Source organism: Triturus cristatus, chromosome 3_1 (assembly GCF_964204655.1).
Source record: "Triturus cristatus chromosome 3_1, aTriCri1.1, whole genome shotgun sequence".
Lineage (NCBI taxonomy): Eukaryota > Metazoa > Chordata > Amphibia > Caudata > Salamandridae > Triturus > Triturus cristatus.
The window spans coordinates 1040525480-1040544497 of NC_140583.1; the positions used below are offsets into that span (position 1 = coordinate 1040525480).

General features: G+C 43.4%; 1 long non-coding RNA gene across 1 annotated transcript; it reads right to left on the reverse strand.

The window, feature by feature from the left end:
• Nucleotides 1–673: 673 nt before the first annotated feature.
• LOC146861461 (uncharacterized) lies at nt 674–18500 on the reverse strand. Its single transcript, XR_014978965.1, has 3 exons — nt 18477–18500; nt 14014–14085; nt 674–2980 (listed from the first exon to the last, which is right to left on the reverse strand). It is a non-coding gene; the product is annotated as an uncharacterized LOC146861461 (long non-coding RNA).
• Nucleotides 18501–19018: the final 518 nt, after the last annotated feature.

The window sequence follows — 19018 nt, forward strand, 5'->3', positions numbered from 1 at the left end:
GTAGAATGCACTACTTTTGCCCAAATTGTATTGGGGTTGGGACCCCCCTAATACTCTCCTTGTAATGGTCAGACTCACTTACTGCACTCACTATGCACCGTATGGGGGCTGGTCTGACAAAATCTTCCAGGGTGGTTTTGGGTTCCCAGTCCGGCCCTAGTAGACGGCTGAAAGGAGGGAGGAGGAGGGATTTGTTTGGGGATTGCCTGTCGTTCACTTCAGAGCTTAATGTACCCATTTATATTATCTGATGGATAGTTGGTTATGGCAACACAATGTTGATAAAAAGTATTTAAATCTAAATCTCATGATAATAAACCATTTTATCCAAAACACATTCCAGAAAGAGAATCCTGATTCCATCCATTAAAGTCCTTCTTTAGTATTGTCATTTGTTATTGAAGTGGGCTATTCTTAGCTGCCAAACACTTTGCAATGCAGGAGATGTCAGACACTCCGGTGCTCGATACTCATTTTTTCTCTGCCACCAAACTTTTGCACCACCAGTAGGGTCCACTGAGGTCCACAGGCCTCCACCCTGCTTCTTGATCTCTCACTTACCAACTTTTTTTATCTGCCTAGCCAAGGTGACAATAACGACACAAAGCAGTATCACAGGGGCTTTCACTGCAGTCTTAAAGCCTGCCAATAGCAACAACACAGCCCAACAAAAGCAAGTGACCAAGACAACTTTATTAGTTATAGACACCACATCTTTAGGAACAAAACACCATCTTCCTTGGCAGTGATCTTGATACATTTCATCAATATATATAGAGCGGGCATTCAAAGAGCTTTGGAGGAACAAATCAATAATATACTTATAGGATTGGGAGACAAACAGAAGGAAAAAGTTAAACACAATCTGCAATGAAGGGGTCCCACTGCATTTACTGTACCCTACTGGAACTTAATGTAAACAATCAAAGATGGAAATTCATCCATCAAAGCTCTGATGTCACTGGAGGATGTAAATGAGCCAGGAGGACTGCTTTCCCCATAAAACTAGTCTTTGAACAGATGAATGGGACCACTTTGAATAGTGTGACTGAACATTACATCAGTGGCTGCCGTTCCATAGACCACTCATTGCAGGAAGTACTTCAAATCCAGCACAAGCTAAACAGGGGCTGAAGGTCAGTCTCAGTAATAGCATTTGAAGTGATTGAGGTGCATCCTCTGGTAGTCAGAGTCTAGGACACCTATCGCTTGGCAAAAAAAGTCAACTTAAAAAATGTGCTTCTTCCCAAAGTTTTCAGCATCTGTCTAATAACATCTGGGCAAGGATTAGAAGATCCCCTGAACTCCACCACTTTGCTTCTGCCCTGGACGAGTTACTAAATCTGGGAGCAGATCATAAGATTCCATGGGTATCAAACTTGAAAAAATATCTGCAGAAGATTGGTCTGGAAGAAGCCTGGGCGAGCCAGGTTCCCCCTCCCAAACTTACGATAAAAAAAATCTATTGGGATTGGGTTACGGCCGATACCCTAAGAAATCAGGAGGGTGTGCTTACTGTAAACTTCCTGGATACAAAACCAGCTCCCAGCCTGGAATCCTTTATGGACCTCATTGAATCACCTGAAGACAGATCCCTATATCTCAAATTGAGATATGGCACGCTCCCACTCTATGATTTTCAAACCCGCTGGAGTAAGGTCATCACACACCCAAAAGGCTGCCCAGGGTGTGCCTCGCCCACAGAGTCTATTGGCCACTTCATGTTTGCCTGCCAGGCGTACAGGCAACCAAGACTAAGGTGGCTTAAACCTGTTTGCAATAATCTGGGTGTAAGGTCCGCTAGGGTGGCACTGCGTATCTTGACCTACGACACTACTGTCCCTAGTGTAATCTGTGGGACTGCCAAATACCTGGGATGGGCCTGGAGATTAAGACGTAGGTTGCTCAAGGCGCACCACCGTCAAGCTAACCACCCACTCCCCTGACCCTGTGACCATTATTGTTCACTCTATTAATTACAGGGGATATGTGAAATTGATACGTGTATATAAATGCTGTTTTTTAGTCTTTTTAACTATGTATGGATTGAAGCCACTTGTTGTAGTATATTTTTAAACTGTTTTTATCACACATTGCACTGCACTTTTATGATATTTTTATATGTCGAATAAAGTACTACAACAATAACAACAATAATAACATCTCAGTTTTGCTGAACTGTCCTTTTAATTGATACTATTTCAGATTATTTTTACTATCACTAGACATTCAAGCCTAAATTTACTAATACTTGGTGCTGGATTTGCATTGCAAAAGTGACACAAACCCAGCACAAAGTGTTGTGGTGGGGTTTACTTTCCAACACAAATCATGATTTGCATTGGAAAGTTCCCTAAAACAATGGGAAATGTCTGTTTCACTCACCGGAGCACAATAACTTAGATTGCTATGCTGCGTTGTGTGAAAGTTGGTAAATCTTCCCCTCAGTGTCAACTAACCGTTTTATTTTGTGCATTGTTTAATTAAGGCCTCTAGCCTGCCCGCCTGACCTGCTGGTGCACTGCTTATACCAATCACTTTAATCCTCCTTGGATCTGCAATACAATTTCTGTCATTGAAGGGACCAATCCAGGGGTTCCCATACTTTATCCAGGCGCAGTCATATTGATTCTGCCAGGTTTTCTGCAGGGGGTGCCCCTTTGCTTCAATCTTAATGCATTTACCGACATTTACTCTCAGTTTTAGAATCACATTGTCGTAAGGTAAATTCTTGGGAAAGTTTCGGGCTAAATGGCTCTCTCTGCTGACATAGACCCCTGACCCTAACTTGCCATCCCTTGTCACTTTGAAGCCATTTCTGATAATATCCTCTGCGGCATCCATTGTGGTCCCGTGGTACATTTCGTAGAGCTTTCCATCTTTAGGGTCATGGGAGGTCGGCAGAGTTGAATCCCTGTAGAGCCTCTCTTTTGATTCTGCAAACAGATCTTCCCCTGTATAGCAACTCATTCTGCTTTCTCTGCAAAAAGCAAAAATGGGAAAAGAGATAATTGAGCGCAACATTCATATGATGAGAAACAGTTCACATTCTCTTTACCATCAAAACAATGCTTACTTTCTGTACCTGGTAGACCATTGCCATGTCAACGACATAGAAAACTTAGGGCCTCATTTACAATATTTTGACGCACGGCAGTGCAGCAAGCCTTCCCGCTGCGTTGCTGCATGTCACAATAAAAGGGCGGCACACAAACAAGAGCCATGAACCAGCACAGACACCATTGAGTCAATTTGCAAGGGTACCTGCGTTGCTGGGATGATTGCTTTTTTGCAGGACACCTTCCTGCACAAAAACAATCATTAAAAGAAGTTTCCTCTTTCTGTGTGTGCTGCAGAATGCAACATGCATAGAAAGAGAAAAAAGTGAGGTGAAATAAAAGTATTTCTCCTCGTTGCGCCTCCTCACGCCTCTCTCTGGGGAGGTGTAGGATTCTGACTCATTCCCAGGTTTTCAGAATGTTGTAAATCTGCGATTGCGTCAAGTTCCATGGATGTTGCTTGGGAACACCCACAGCAACACCCATAGAACACCACTTTCATGCAGAGTTATGCGTGAAAGAGAAACATATTTACAAGGCCATGAACAGTCATGCAGGTTGACTTTACATGGCCTTGTAAATATGGGTAAGCCCATTGCGCTGCCGGTGCGTCAATAAAGGTGATGCACCGGTTGTGCAATGGGCTTGTAAATAAGCTCCTTATCCTGGGTAAAGTTTTAATTCCACAAGTAGAACTTCTGGAATGTGTGCTACACAAAATTTGTGAAATGTCTCAACATTTTGTAGTACGTGACTCTGCATAGTTATTTTTTAACAGAACGTGCACTTTTGCTGGTTCGCACAGAAATTTCTCATCTACGTATATTTTCTCCTCAATCCAGAATCCTGGTGGTATCTTTTAAGATTTGTTTATTATTATAATAATAAGTCCTATTTGTAATAATGAACAATAATACAGTTTATACAGGATATGAGCTTACCAATAAATGTAAAGTGGGATACCACCAGATCACATTTCAGTATGAAAGTGTAATCTTGTTTCATTTGGAAAATGTTCAGGGTGTTTTAACCCCTTCGCTGCGGCGCGAATTCCGCCGCAGCGCTGGGGGGGTTTGGGGGGCTTGCGGCGCCGCTATGCTCATGACGGAACCACGCCGTCATGAGTCACGGGCGAGCTGTGCTCATGACGGCGTGGTTCCGTCATGACTCCACCCACTTGCGCTAATCGCCCGCACAGGCCGGGAATCAGCGCCGCGTGGGTGGAGTGGCCGCCAACGGCCGCAGCATGATGGAACCACTCCGTCATGAGCACACGGCGCCCGTGGCTCATGACGGAGTGGTTCTGTCAGAAGCATGCAAGGGGTTAATAAACTTCTTGAGAAAAAAAAAAGGTGAATTTGCACACTTCTTAAACAATTTCTCCACCACCTGACACTAGTCATCTCATTCCTGACTTTCAGGAAAGAATCTAAAACCTTCTTGCTCTCCTCACAGGTGCCCCCGCCTATGGGAGGGGCGCCCTGCCTGGCCCAGAAGGGGCCAATCTAAGGGACGGGTCATTGACGTCATCGGGGGCCGCAGCAGGAACCTATAAGACCATTTAAGGCTGCGCACCAGGGTTTCCAGCCTCATTGTCCCCTTGAACCCAAAGCAGGCATCATCGGAGCATCGTGAACCACCCTCCCACCTGGCAGAAGAACTAGAGCTTGTGGGGGCCCTGACAGTTAACAACAAATGGGGATGAACAACAACAGAGTTTCAGCGACTGGATGGACCCCAAGAGGGGGTAGGATTGGCGTGTAAATCTGGTAAATTCAAGATCAAGTTTATTGTCATACCTATTTTCCATTCTGCCTCTGACCTGTTGATGCCGCTAAAATGTGTTGTTGTAAATATTTCCTATATAGAAGTTTAGGATACTTACACTTTCGTATTGGTTTGTGGTTTGAATAACCTTGTTTGATGTGAATAAAAGGCTACGCCTTGGAGAACATAACCCGAATCTAAGCTTTCTTTGGGACAGCGGCGCTGGAAGAAAAGAGGGGGAGTATGGCAGGAGTGAATGGCACTTTGTGCGCATACTAATGTACCTTGACAAACCTTTAACAGCTCACACAAGTAACTTTGCCATTCTACAGAGAATAAATGGATTATCGGGTCACTGAGATCTCAAGCCCCCTTCAACCTGCCCCTATGATGTAAGACTTGACTTCCTTATAATTGTAACTACTCTCTTGATCAGCTTATGATCAAACGATGATGTTCTCATGCCTACATTTTTAGGTTTGACTAAAGGAAACAATAGCTGTCTGGACAGATCTCATGTTAGCAACAACACTGACGCAATATTCAATTTACAATATACAACATACAGAAAGAGGCTTTGGGCCAGCATTCCTCAACCATTGGTGTGTTGTGCTCAGACTCCTTCAGCCACTGGTTGTGTAAAATGCCCTTCACATTTGGGCTAGCTGGCGGCATTTCACAGATATTGCATGGCCTTTTTGACATTCTACACTAGTCAAGTAAAGTAGTCCTAGTATTTTGTTGCTTCTCCCGCCGGATCCATATTAAATTCTGAGTGCTGTCCTTGTCGGGGTGCTTAGTGTCCTGATAGCAGCTGCAAACTTTAAGGCAGCTTCACTTTTCCACAGAGTATAAAAAGCATCTCATCTGCCGCAAGGCACTTAAAGCAAGTGATCTATTATAGAACTTCAACCGTATCTTTACGTGGCCTGCAGTGCAAAGCTGTTGTAACACCATATTTCTAAACATATTAGTGGTAACTGGATTGTGTTTTGGGCTAGTTACACATTGCCTGTCGAAATGCAGTACCATTTCAGCACACACGCGCTTTTTTAATTTAACAAACTGTATTTTTAACAAGCATTAGCAAACAGAATGAGTCTGGTCTACAACTGAAAGTACAATCCAGAACCATTAACTCTGCCAAAGCCTGTTAAGGTCTGCCATGCTCCCGCGAAGCAGTAGAGGGGCAGGGAGTAATCGGGGGAGAAAAATAAAATTTAAAAAATCACTTACCTGCCGACCGTCCTCTCCCTGGCTTCTGTTCGAACAGGAAGCACCTTGGCTCCCCTAAGCCAATCACAACGCTACAATGCAGCGTTGTGATTGGTCTGAGTGCGGTGGTTCGCCACTCAGATGGGGCATGGGAGCCTGGGCATGTTCTCCACCCAGGCTGTGATGCAGCCTGGGTGGAGAACATGCAAAGTGCGCATTAATGTTTGGCCGGACCCAGAGGGCTGGCCAAACATCCATACGCACTTAGGAGGGTGCCCCACTCCTCCCCCCTGTCCTGCCCAGCCTGGCCCCGCCCCACAAATCTGCCTCAGCACGGAAAAATAAAATGATTATAACATTGCGTTATTATCATTTTATTTTTATTTTTTTGCCATGCTGAAAGGCAGTAGGGCGACGCTCCTTCGCCTTAGCGGAGAAGCTCCCCCTGTTTAACATTGCATGTAGTTCTTAATCCACAAGTTTAAAATAAGAAATACATAGTGAATCAACTGTATGTAGTGAGTGAGGTGCATTGTTTCATCTTTGCCTATTAAATATATGCACGTTTTTCCCTACTTATTCAGCCTAAATCCCATTTGTCCTAGCAGATGTTGACATATTTCCTCCGCAGGTTTTGGGAATTTGCTTTCTGCAGATCTTGGTACTGATTTGCAATGGCATAAACATCCTATTTTATTCTTTCCTCTAGCAGTTTAGCAACTAATGCCTGTCTTTATAACACAGTGCTGCGTCTTTCTGGTATTGTGGCATTTGTAGTTATACGGCTGGGTACTAAGGGTCCTCTTTAGGTCTGATTTAGCTGTCTGTAAGACTTCATGTCCTCAATTCTTCAAAAATAGTTCAATAAGAAGAGGTACAGAGAGTGGACTTTGATACTGCCACCTTCAACCATTGGCTTTCACATGTTTTTAGTTGTAGCCGTTCCTTGGGTGGGCTTTCCTTCAAGGGAATGATATTTTGTGGGTGGTCACATTGTTTGGTGTGCACCCATTTGGTTAGGGAATCTGTAGTACTTTTGATAAACTGCAAATGCAACTTCACTTCTAGCTTCTATGTCATATCAGCGTGAGTTCTTTCCTATATTTACTTTTCTGACTCAACATTTTAAACGCTTATTTATCACTTTTCTGTTTAAGAAGTGATTGCTATTTGGATGCTAGACTCAGGCATCCAAAACAATTCTATAATCACACTTGCAAATTTTTTTTTTTTTACTGATGCTCTAATCATAACATGATGTTGGAATTGCAGCCACTTTTGTTCACAATGGAAATACCTGTACACACAGAGGAGTTTTATGCTTTGGCTTCAATCATGTACAGTCACTGGGTATTTTGGTAAGGGTCGGGGGTAAATGTAGGGAAAGTAGGACAGATCCTAGCAAGATTTTCAGGATAATCATTTCCTATGCAAACACTTTCTAGTAAGATGTGTTGTCTTTGTACATATTTTATGAGGCTACCCTAGAAATCTAGCATTGGTGGGGCTCTCCTGGCCTGTGCTAGATGTGCATGGCTCTACTTTATCAACAGAGACAAAGGTGATCTTTTCAAGGACCTCTCCGTGAACAACATTTTATTTTATTATTAAATCAAATCTATGATCCATTTTTGTAACAGTGTTACACAATACTTAAATAACCATTAGATGACTGAGAAAACAGTGTGACATTTCCATCATGGTGCAAGAAAACAAAGCCTAAGAAATGATTGCCAATTCTCCCTTAACAGCTCTAATAAAAGTTGAAGTTAGAGCCAAACATGGGCCATCCATAGGGGCTGAAGGGCCATATCCCTCACCTTTTTCCCTCAAGAAGAGTGTCTGTCAGGCTGAATAAAGGTCAGCCTGAGAGACACTCTTCATTTTGAGGTCAGGCAGCCAGGACCTAGACATGTGCTAAATAAGAGGGCTCCTGGCTGCCAGAGCTGAACTTTGCAGGGCTGAGGATGTTACAGCTCCTGTGGAGGTGGCCTCCTCAGCTCAGCAAAGGTCCTTGGGCCCTCCCCCTTGTGACGAGCAGGAACATTACTCATTGCCTCGGGCCTGGGTGCTTCATTTTTAGGGATGAAGTGCCCGAGGCTGAGTGTAAATCAGTGACACCTTGTCACAGAGTGGGGTGGGGTCAGCAGTCTCACTAACCCAGAGGTCTTCAAACTTTTGTCGGCTGAGCCCCCCATCTAAACCTTTTTACACGTCGAGCCCCCCCACCATCACCACCTGACATAAAATTTCCGGAAGCTGGTACCCTGCATCATTGATGGCCATTCCCTCCTGCAGAGCCCACGTTGAATAGGCAAATAATATTAAATAAAGTAAGAGTGTTTAGTAAACTGAAATTTTTCTAGTGCTTGTGCTTATTATAAAGGTCAAAAGAAAAGTCTCCAAGAAAACAATAGCCTAAGAAAATTACATTGGTGCATTATTTTTCACATAAAACACAAGATTTAGGATAGATTAGTAAAAACACTCCCAAAACACAGATGAGGGGTGTGCTTGTTTTCCTCCATAGAGACAGTGGATGGATTCTTGCTTCTGCCATCCTTAGGTTGTGCTCCACTTCCAGTCTTGAGCAGTACCCGGAAACGGGAGTGCTCACAACATTTTGTAATATATTTTTTGCTCTTTTATATAGTGCGAACATGACCCAAAGGTATTGGAACGCCTTACAGGAGCATCTTTTACATTACACAAGCACACATTCATTTTTTGTAAGCACAGGGAGATTAAGTGATCTGCCCAGAATCACAGGATGTTGATCAGACAGCAAGAATTGAACCTGGCTCTCCAGCTCCACTGTCTTCAGCTCTGGCTGTTGCGCCACATCCTTGCCCCTATACAAGATATCAGAAAAAGGAGTTCCACAAAACATGCTTTCTGAAACAATTCAAAAATCTGTGATTATGTGGAGTATGACCAGGTGCTGCCGTGCCAGTAGGAGCCCAGCCACAGTTTTCCAAGAAGGCTAGGGGACATTTAAATCATACACATGTGATATAAGTGATTCAAGAGGATATATACATCATTATTCTCTAGAAGCATCAAGAGTCAATTTGTTAGCATAGTTGGCTTAGAAAGAAGATCGGCTTCGAAAGCTTCAGAAATAACTGCACAAGAAAGCATTTAAATTTGGTCTACGAAAGAAGTGAGGACAGATGGTAGGCATACTTCACAATTTTTGTCATAATAGGCTTGTGTACTCAGCTCTAGGGATTGGAACATGTTAAACAAGCACTAGCGACTTTAATCAAGATCAAATTCATTTTTCGTAAGTCACTGGTAAATTAAGTGATTTTGCCCAGGATCACATGATTTGAGCCGATGCCAGGACTCGAACCTGGGTCCCCAGAACCAAAGTCAGCACCTATGGCATTATCTCCAAATCAGCTCCTCCTTGAAGCCTCCAATGTTCCCACTAGTAGTGAGACGAAGGGGAAAGTAGCGAAGCTTTAAAAAAAGAAAACAAAAAGCTCTTCACTCTTACCTGCCAGAGAAAGGAATCTTCAGGAAATATACAACCATTGTAAATTCCTAGTAGTAAAATGCAGTAGCTGCCAGGGTACAAACCAGGATAACCTTGAGGGGGAAGGATTCAAGAGCGAAGCGAATGGCAGCAACCAGATGTCAAATTCAGCAACCATGAGGCCAAAGGCAACAGTGTAGAAGTGCTGTTTCATTAGCAAAGTTGAAGTATTTTGCAACTTTATGTATACAAAATTTGCGGCACTCCCTGGCATCTCTCCTGCTGTTCGTTCATTGGAGGAACGTCAGTGCTGACGTCAAAGCAGTGCTCTGCTGCAGGAACTACATGCTGATTGGCGGTTCGGGATGACTACTCTAATCAGAGAGCCCTAACTCGAGAGGGGGGTATGAAAAACAAGCAGCAAATGTACTTCTGACATGGGAAGCAACCAGGGGTGTAACTAGACCCGAACTTCGGGGGGGCTAAGACTTCCAGCCAGGACTGGCCCTAACACTGGTTGCCCACGGTGCAACAGCCTTTTGGAGCGCCCCCTTTACCATTTCCTCCTTTTCCATGAATTTCCTCACTACCACTTGCCAACAATGCACCTCATCTCTGTATAGCCCCTTTCTGACCAACATTTCACTTTTTTATAGGGCTACCGTAGTTCACTAACACTCAGTTCTGTGATCTGCATGGTACATGTTTTTGTAGCAGGCACATTAGCCCTCTGCACTGTGTGGGTGACAGGAGTGCCCATGTGAGTGCACGGTGAATGATGCGACAGTGTGAGAGTAGGGTGAGAGGAGTGGCTGAAGGGTGAGTGAGGTGACCATTTGGGTGCAGATGTGAGTGCAGAGTGGAACAAATTAATGTATAGTTAGTGATGGGCTTGTTTGACTGAGATTGCAGAGTGAGCAGTGAGGGGGACAGGTGAGTGAAGTGTCACATGGGCAGGGTGAGTAGTGTGCTTGTGTGACTGAAGGATGAGGTACAGGGTGAACAGCTTAAGAGCATTGTGAGTGCAGAGTGATCACTGTGAGTGCAGAGTGAGCGGTGTGTTCATGTGACCGCAGGGTAAGTGGAGGGAGAACGATGTGAGTTCATGGTGAGTGGCATAAGTGCAGTGTGGTCACTGAATGCAGAGTGAGCGGGTGGTGTGAGTGCATCGTGATCAGTGTGAGTACATTGTGATCCCTGTGAGTGCAGGGTGAGTGTGAAAGTGAAGGACGAGAATGAGGAGTGAGTTGTCTGAATGCAGGTCGCATTCCCAGACACAGTTGAAGTTATTCAGCATGTTATTGAGAGCGGCATAGGGTTTCAGATATAAGTTACACTATTGCTTTTATGGCATTATTCAGAGTCCAGGGATCAAGGGTGGAGAAAAATAAATATTTTGCTCATCCTGCAACAAACTTCCAGTCTTGTGATTAGGGTTGCCAGCTCATTATATTGATGTTCTAGACAGTACAAAAATAAGATGCCCCCTAAAGCCTATTTCCGGCACTTATATGTGCATACTTTGAACAGAAAACATTTTTTATTGTGTTCTAGGGCTGCCTGAATGATCCATGACTGATAATTAAAGGGAACGAAGATTGAAACGTCACATTACAAATGAATACATACTATTTTATTTACAACCCTATTTAGTGTCAAGACAAGGCCTTTGCAGGATCTTTAAATAACAGATGGCTGGCAATTTAAGCAGTAGAAAGTAAAATCCAAATGTAAGAAATAGGTAGAGTGGGGGCCCAGGGTGTACTGGAACCAGAAAACAAACAGCCTCTATAGCCAGTTTATAAAGGTATGTAAATATTGTGATTGCATTTATATAGAGCTTACTACCCCTGACGAGGCGTTGAAGCTTTTTTTCGGTGAGTTGCACGCGACTCCGGAACCTATAAAGGATTAGTGTTGAATTAGTATGCTAAAATATGAAAGTGATTTAAGTAGTGGATGGGTTAGTCAATTATTTGGATTCAAAAGGAGAGCTGAAGGATAGAAGAGGGAAAAAAGGTTTGCATTTATATAGCGCTTGCTACCCCTAATGGGGTGTTGAAGTGCTTTTTTTTTGGGGGGGGGGGGGCGAGTAGCACGCTACTCGGGAAACCCATAAAGGATTAGTGGTGAATTAGTATAGTGGATATATGTAACCCACCCCAAAAAATTGATCAAGTTTAGCAGTGCTCAACTCGTGTCTGTCAGGTCAATTACACAAGGTGTAGAGCTGGCTACACATAGGAACATGGGTGAAATATGGACCCAAATGTTCAGAGTTAATTTAAGGAAGCACCAGGCTCACCTCAGCTTTGAAGCTGGGTGAAGTCCATTCACTGAGGTAGTGGAGCCTGGGTAAATCGCTAAACATGTAGCCCTGAACCTTTACCTGCGACATTGAAACAGAAGTAAAGGTCAAGCAAAAGCCGGAACAAAAAACACCACATAAAAAGAAAAAAAAAGTTACATTATTATCGGTTTTCTCTAAAGGGATTCCTCTTCTGTTAAGCCTACAATCATGCCTTTTATGACCGGAGATTAGGAAGTTATGAATGCCATTCACATGTAACAGGAAAGTTTAAATGGTTTGCTATCAATAGGTCAGTTTTCGGTTCAGACTACCCCTAAGCATATCTTTTTTTTAAACTGAACAGTTTAGCAGCCATTAACCATTCTGAAATTTCCTATCGAAGCAGCAAAAAATGGGTCGCACTTGGTATGTGCATTTTGTGCTCCTTTCTTTTTCCTTTTTGCTATTTTCTGCTTTTTGGGCCCTTTTGTGTTATTTGTACCCCTCTTTGAGCTTTTTGTACTAGTTTGTGCTCTTTTGTGCTCGCTTTGAGCTCTTGTTTGGCTCTTTGTGCTCTGTTTCCAAGATATACATGGTTTGCACATGGTCTTTAAAGACCTTAGAAAAACTCGGGCGTGCAGGACATAAGACTCCAGACACTGCCCAGACGAGTCCCCAGCAGCCCGAGCTGCAGCAGCACCTCAGACTGAGATACACAAAGCATAATGGGCCTGGAAGGAACAATGGAAGGTTAAGTGGTGGGGTGGAGTGTGCGCCCCCCCCCAGGGGGCGCGCCCCACAGATTGAAGACCTATGCACTAACCCCATCCCACTATGTGACGAGGTTGGGACTGCTGCCTTCCCTCATTGACTGACCTAAGGTCAACCAACGAGGGAAGGCAGCAGTCCCAACTCTCCCGGGGCATCCGAGGCAGAGCTACATTTAACTGTTTTTTTCCTATTAATATTGGTGCGTGCATGTTTGAATATTTGGTAAGGAGTTTTGCGAATGGATGGGTGTATGATTGCACATCTGTGATGGGTGTGAGTGAGTGTGTATGTGTACATGTGTATCCCATCCTCCCCCTTCCTCATAAAATTGCTGGCCATCACTGGTATGAGCTATGACAAATGAAAATGGAAAATATGTTCCACAGCTTGGGAGTGAGAAGAAATAAAATCAAAAAATTTCCAAGGAAATTGAAGTGAAAATAAGAAGAAGACCAAAGACTCAGAGTATATTTGCCTTCTGGAACCCTCCTGCACACTTAAAAACGTTTCATACCTTTTGCAGTAATTTACTGCTACCAGTAGGCGGTGCACTAATAATTCAGAACAAGCCAGCTTTGTTTGCATTTAATATTGATATTTTCTGGGGTAAGCTCAAAAATGCCCTTTAGTTTATCAGATTTGGGACCATATTATAAGTTGGATGGAGCTGTATCCCAAGGTGGGTTACTGCTCCACCGACCAGAGGTGGCCCGGTGCTCCTACACGCGGATTCTCGAGGTTCAGTAACACCACGTCCTATTTTACCATCTGGAAACTATGACCAGAAAATTCATATGCCGACCTGGCAGGGTCTGTGAGCTCTAGGACAGCCCGATCTGTGCCAAGCTATTCCTCCAGCACTGGGGCAGCTTGGATGTTTCCTACCTGTCCAGCACCAACTTCACCTATTCCACGACAACCTCACCACCAACCTCCCCATCCACAGATAGACACTCCCAGCCCAATTTACCACTGGCTCAGTGTCACAGTTGAAAGGGAGAGAATGGGGCAGTCTCATATGGAAAAGGACCCACTAATTCAAGGTCCACATGTTCTTCCCCACTTGAGGGACAATAACTCCAAATAGGCAGATTTAGATGTGGGAATACTTCCCTGCAATGTTAATTCGAGAAAACTGTTAACCACACACCGAAATGCACCCCTTTTCTTGCACCTGTTGTCAGCAACATAGTATGGAAATGCGACTGGGCGAATCAGGGCCCAAAATACTGCATCTAAGTGCCTAATGACAATGTAGGATCTAGGACATAACAAGTCTAGCCCATCATACAGAGATAAAACAGCAGGGCGAAAGTTGGGGCCAGATTGCACATAGAGGTGTAATGAGGTTTTCAGCAATGAGCACCTTCACCAAGAGCGCCAAATGTTCATGTGTCAACAACACCACTCAGTTATGGTAAAGTATTTACCTATGTCAGAGAGCTCTCTAAATGACACTTCTTCTTTCAGGTGTGGTTGCCTCAAATGAGAGTCCTGTAGAGCTGGAAAGAAGAGGAAAAGTGTCAGCCACAGTCTCCGATTATGCCTGTGCAGATACTACATATGTCCATCATTTTCCATCCAGCTCTGGTGCAAGCATTTTCTTAAATGCAGGCAGATTGGCACCTGTATGGATGCTCTCCGCCATCTAGTCACAAGCCTAATTGTGAGCCCATCTGTTGCTTTGTTTCAATCTGGTGACCTGCAGTGGCCTCTTCTGATGATCCCTAAAGGCAGATGCCGATAGTTGCCATAACGTAATACCACTGCTGCCTCCCTCACACACTGATGTGAGGTTTAAATAGGCTAAGGACAGAAGCATGGACACAGACTGACTTCTCCAAAACAACAAATAAATTGAGGAATTTGGAAACTGTGAGGCAGATTTACTAATTGTTTGGCGCAATGCAGCTCAGCCAGCAAAGTTGCTGCACTGCGTGGCCTTAATGGGAAAAACAAAAACAGGATCATAGCTACAAAGATATGGCACTGTTTTTCTCTCCTTTTGTGCTGGTGTACTTGCACCACAGTGATGGTGTGTGTGCGTTGTGTCAAGCATAACTATTGTACCGGAAGGGGACCTTCCAGGACAAAACCTATGATGTATTACTTATCCCACTTTATATGTGTGTTGTACAGTGCAGAAGACTTCTGAAGTTTGAAAACTTTTGGGAAAAGAAAATGTTTCTCAAACCTTATAGCTGCTACAAGAGGCATAACTTCTTTGGTTGAAAGCATTGTCTATCAATGTTAGTAGAGTTATTTTTGCATCAAAACTCATGGGTCGTTGCATGGAAACACCTATCTACCATCCATGGAACGGCCCCTTAATGCAAAGTAGTGCAAAGGCAAATCCTTTTTTTCATTGGAACGTGAATTCTGACACACCATTTTATGCTGGGTTTGCATCACTTTTGTGAAAGCGTTGATACAGTTTCCCCTTTATTTCAAGACTGATGCATTATGTTTATCCAATTACAGTTCTTGACTTAGTGGCATCCCGTCATTGGCAAAGGAGTACTCAATAAAAACATTTTTTTGGGGGACATTTTAAAATAAAAAATACAGAACATCTGTCCCCTCCCATGTGAGAGTCTTGTGGCTATTTTGCGATTGATTGGATTATTGGAAACCTAAATGAATTTAGTGAGATTTGCAAGGCCACTTGCCAGCGCCACCACTCTCAAATTTATTCCAGCACCATTGGAGTTAACCAGTGGTTACAGACACATAGCCGAGGCCTACTGAAGTGAGCTTATAAAACAAAATAGGTTGATCATCCTCAGAGACATGCATTCTAGGGGGCAATGAAGCATTGCATTACAGGAGCAGGGAGAGTGGATCTGAAGCTCTGTTGAGCCCTTCATACATATAGTCTATACAAATGGACTGATTTCCCTTTAAAGCATTTTAGGGTGTCGGCAGATAAAGAGTAATGCAGGTTGAGGGGGTATTGCTCCTGAGCAGGTTTCTCCAACCAGTCGATTGGGAGCTGCCAGTATGTCCCAGACCTTCATAGTAACTACTAGCTGAGTTCATTTTTAAATAAGCACAACCTGGTCATATTTTCCATTTAAAGTCAAGGGAAGGCCGTGTTTATTTTATATTATTGTCATCAGGCTGCAGATAGCAGGGCCTGATAATGAACAGTGTTCAGTCAGATGTATGACCCAGGCTGTGGCACAGAGGTAAACAACTGAACTACTGAGGTATTTAACTCATAAATAAAAGTCCTTGTCAACTCAATATTAGGGCTGTGAACAAAATGATGTAAATGGGAGAAAATTTAAAAGGAAAGTTACCTTAATGATTAAGTTAACTCTTCATTTTAATTTTCTCTCATTTTAAGGTGTTGCATTTAGAAACAGAAGGCCCCTTACTCGTGGTGGCCAGTAGAAACTGTGCCATAAGTATAAATAAAAATAGAGGCATTTTTTGAAAAGAGAGAAATTTAAAGTGCAGAAAAATGTCCCATATCATGTACATTTTTAAGGTACATTTTTCTGCACTTCAAATTTCTCCTGTTTAAAAAATAATGATTGTGTGTTATACATGTAACGGTGCCACATATGGCATAAGGTATGTCCTGTGCTGCAAGTACATACAAAAGGCACACAGGTGATGGACTGAATGCAAAGCAAGTCAAACATTCACCCCCAGTCAAGAGATCTGGGTTACATCCATTGTTCTTTTGCTCACCATGCAACCCCAGTTTAGATACAGCGATATGCAAATCACTCTTGACCCTGCTCTTCATGGGAACAGTCCAGCCTGAACTGCAAAGCCAGGTCCTCCCTGGACCCGAAACAAGCATCCTGGGACTAGTTTCGGGGCATCACCCCTCATCAGCCAGGCTAGCTTGAATCCAGTGGCACAGGGAGCCTGAGACCCACGTCTGGGCATACCCAGAGAACTTAGTGCGAGAAAGTAAGAGACACACAGATGATGGACGGAATGCAGAGCAAATGAAACATTCACCCCCAGTCAAGAGATCTAGGTGAAATCCATCGTTCTTTTGCTCACCATGCCACCCCAATTTAGACCCAGCCATAGGCAAATTAATCTTGACCCTGTTCCTCATAGGAACAGTCCAGTCCGAACTGCCAAGGCAGGTCCTCCCTGGACCGGAAACAAGCATCTTGCGACCGGTTTCGGGGCATCACCCCTTATCCGGGTTTGCTCGGACATGGGTCCTGGGCTCACTGTGCCACTGAATTCAAGATTGCCTGGCTGATGAGGGGTAATGCCCCAAAACTGGTCATAGGATGCTTGTTTCCAGTCCAGGGAGGACATGGCTTGGCATTTCGGGCTGGACTTGTAAATATGGCCCCCTTTCCCCCATTACTCTGCGTGGGAAAGGGGCGTTCCATCGGTGTTGCTGTGGATGTTCCCACGCAACACCCATGGACTGTGATGCATTCCCAGATTTACAAGGTTTCATACAAGGGAATGCATCAGATTCTAATGCCTCCCCAGCTGAGGCGTTAAAGTGGCACGATGGGGAGAAATACCTTTATTTCTCCTTGTTTTTCCTTTTTCTATGTGTGCTGCATTCTGGCACACATAGAAGGAGGAAAACGGCATCAATTATTGTTTTTGTGCAGAAAGGTTTCCCTTTCTGCACAAAAACAATCATCGCTGCAACGCAGAAACCCTTGCACCGTGGTGTACGAGTGCCTGCGCCAGTGCTAGGCAGCCAACTGTGCGCCAGCTTAGAGGGAAGCACAGGAATGCCCCATATTACTGTAAATGCAATGCATCCCTGCACTTTCCTAATGACACAGCTTGGCACAGCAAGATGACTTCCAGCGCTGTGCTGCATCACTTTCTAGTAAATATGCCCCCAAGAGTCGTTTTTCAGTTAATTTCTCACAATGAATCAAGAACATTTGTCAATCTCAATTCATAGGCTGTCTTTGTCAGCTGTCCCTGCACTCATTCAAACTGTGATAAACCCATCAATTTAAGATCCTGTATTTAACACACCTACACATCCATGTAGGTCACTTCATCAGAATCATGGGCATTAGAAGTGGCAGATCCAAAGCAAAACTATGAAATAATTTGAACATTTTCCTGGATTAGAAAATAAAGGCTGAAATATGAGTAAAGCATGTATTGTGTTGCAGCTGCAGCCACCAGTGACCCCTAATAATACCCCTCCTGCCAGTGAGCACAACACAGAACGCAGACTCATCAGTTCTGTGCTGCCTCCTCCTGGAGGGGGAGATGTACAAAGGTGTGTATAGTTCCACTCCCATGGGCGCCAGAGCCTCAAGTCATCACTCACGTGAAAGCAAAGATACTCGATGCCTGGATTCCCCTGTGTAACATCCTTAGAAAACAGCCCTTGTCACATGTATTGCCCTTAGTAAATGCATGAACATAGGATGCAACTTCTGCATGACATATCTATGTCTATAAAAAAAATAATCTTAAAAGGCATGAAGCGATCTGTATGATACCAAAGTGAAGTTACAAGGTCAGTACTCAAGTATGTCGTGATAATAATGTTAAGAATGCATATGCTGAGTAAACATGAAAAGTAACCTCAAATACAAAAAAAGAACAAGAAAGAGAACTAATTTTAGAAGGAAGAAGACATTATTAATGGTTTCAAAGCTAAAATTAGCAACAGAGTATAAACACATGGCTTGAAAACTGATCCCTGCAGGAAAATCCCACACTGGTGATTATTCAAAGCAGCATTTTGTAAAGCGTTGAAAAAACAAAGAGGAAGTACAACACGTTTAAAAAGTGCAGGGTTTTATCTAAAAACTACATAGAATCGCCCAAGAATAAACCACAACATCTCTACAGAGCCAGCATCACCCAGGCGCTGCTAATATCTGCAAAACCGTCTGTGCTTCTTATAAGCATTAAGTCCACTCACCTGCTGGGTCTGGTTCTGTACACCTTTAGAGATACAAAGATATTATATTCAGTTATACGACTTTTGCTGTTGGTTAACAGTTTATTAAATATGGAAAGTAGACTTTCAGAATTAAATACAAAAATATTATACAACATTTTTTGGGCTTCTCAGTCAATATAAAATGGGGAAAGCCATTAAATGCGTGTAAAAATTTTATAAGAGAGAGAATGGACACTTACCGTGGAAGAAGACAAAAGAGTCTTTCCCGGAGCCCTAGAACACCTTGGGCTTTATAGCTCTCCAAATGCTGCTATTCTGGTTTTTCCCATTCCGGTCAGTAGTTTTATATATAGATCTAGGACGACAAACCGGTTCCCAACAATGGTGACTATGTGGTTTACTGGAACAGTGAAATATGCTAGTTATGTGTTCTGTGAAACAGGTCTAGTCCTATTTATTTTTTGATGTTGCATGTGAAAGCTCAACTCCATTTGAACTATCTGACAGGGCCACTGGTGCTCTGGGACCAACCGAAGTAACACAAGAACATTGCTGCTAAC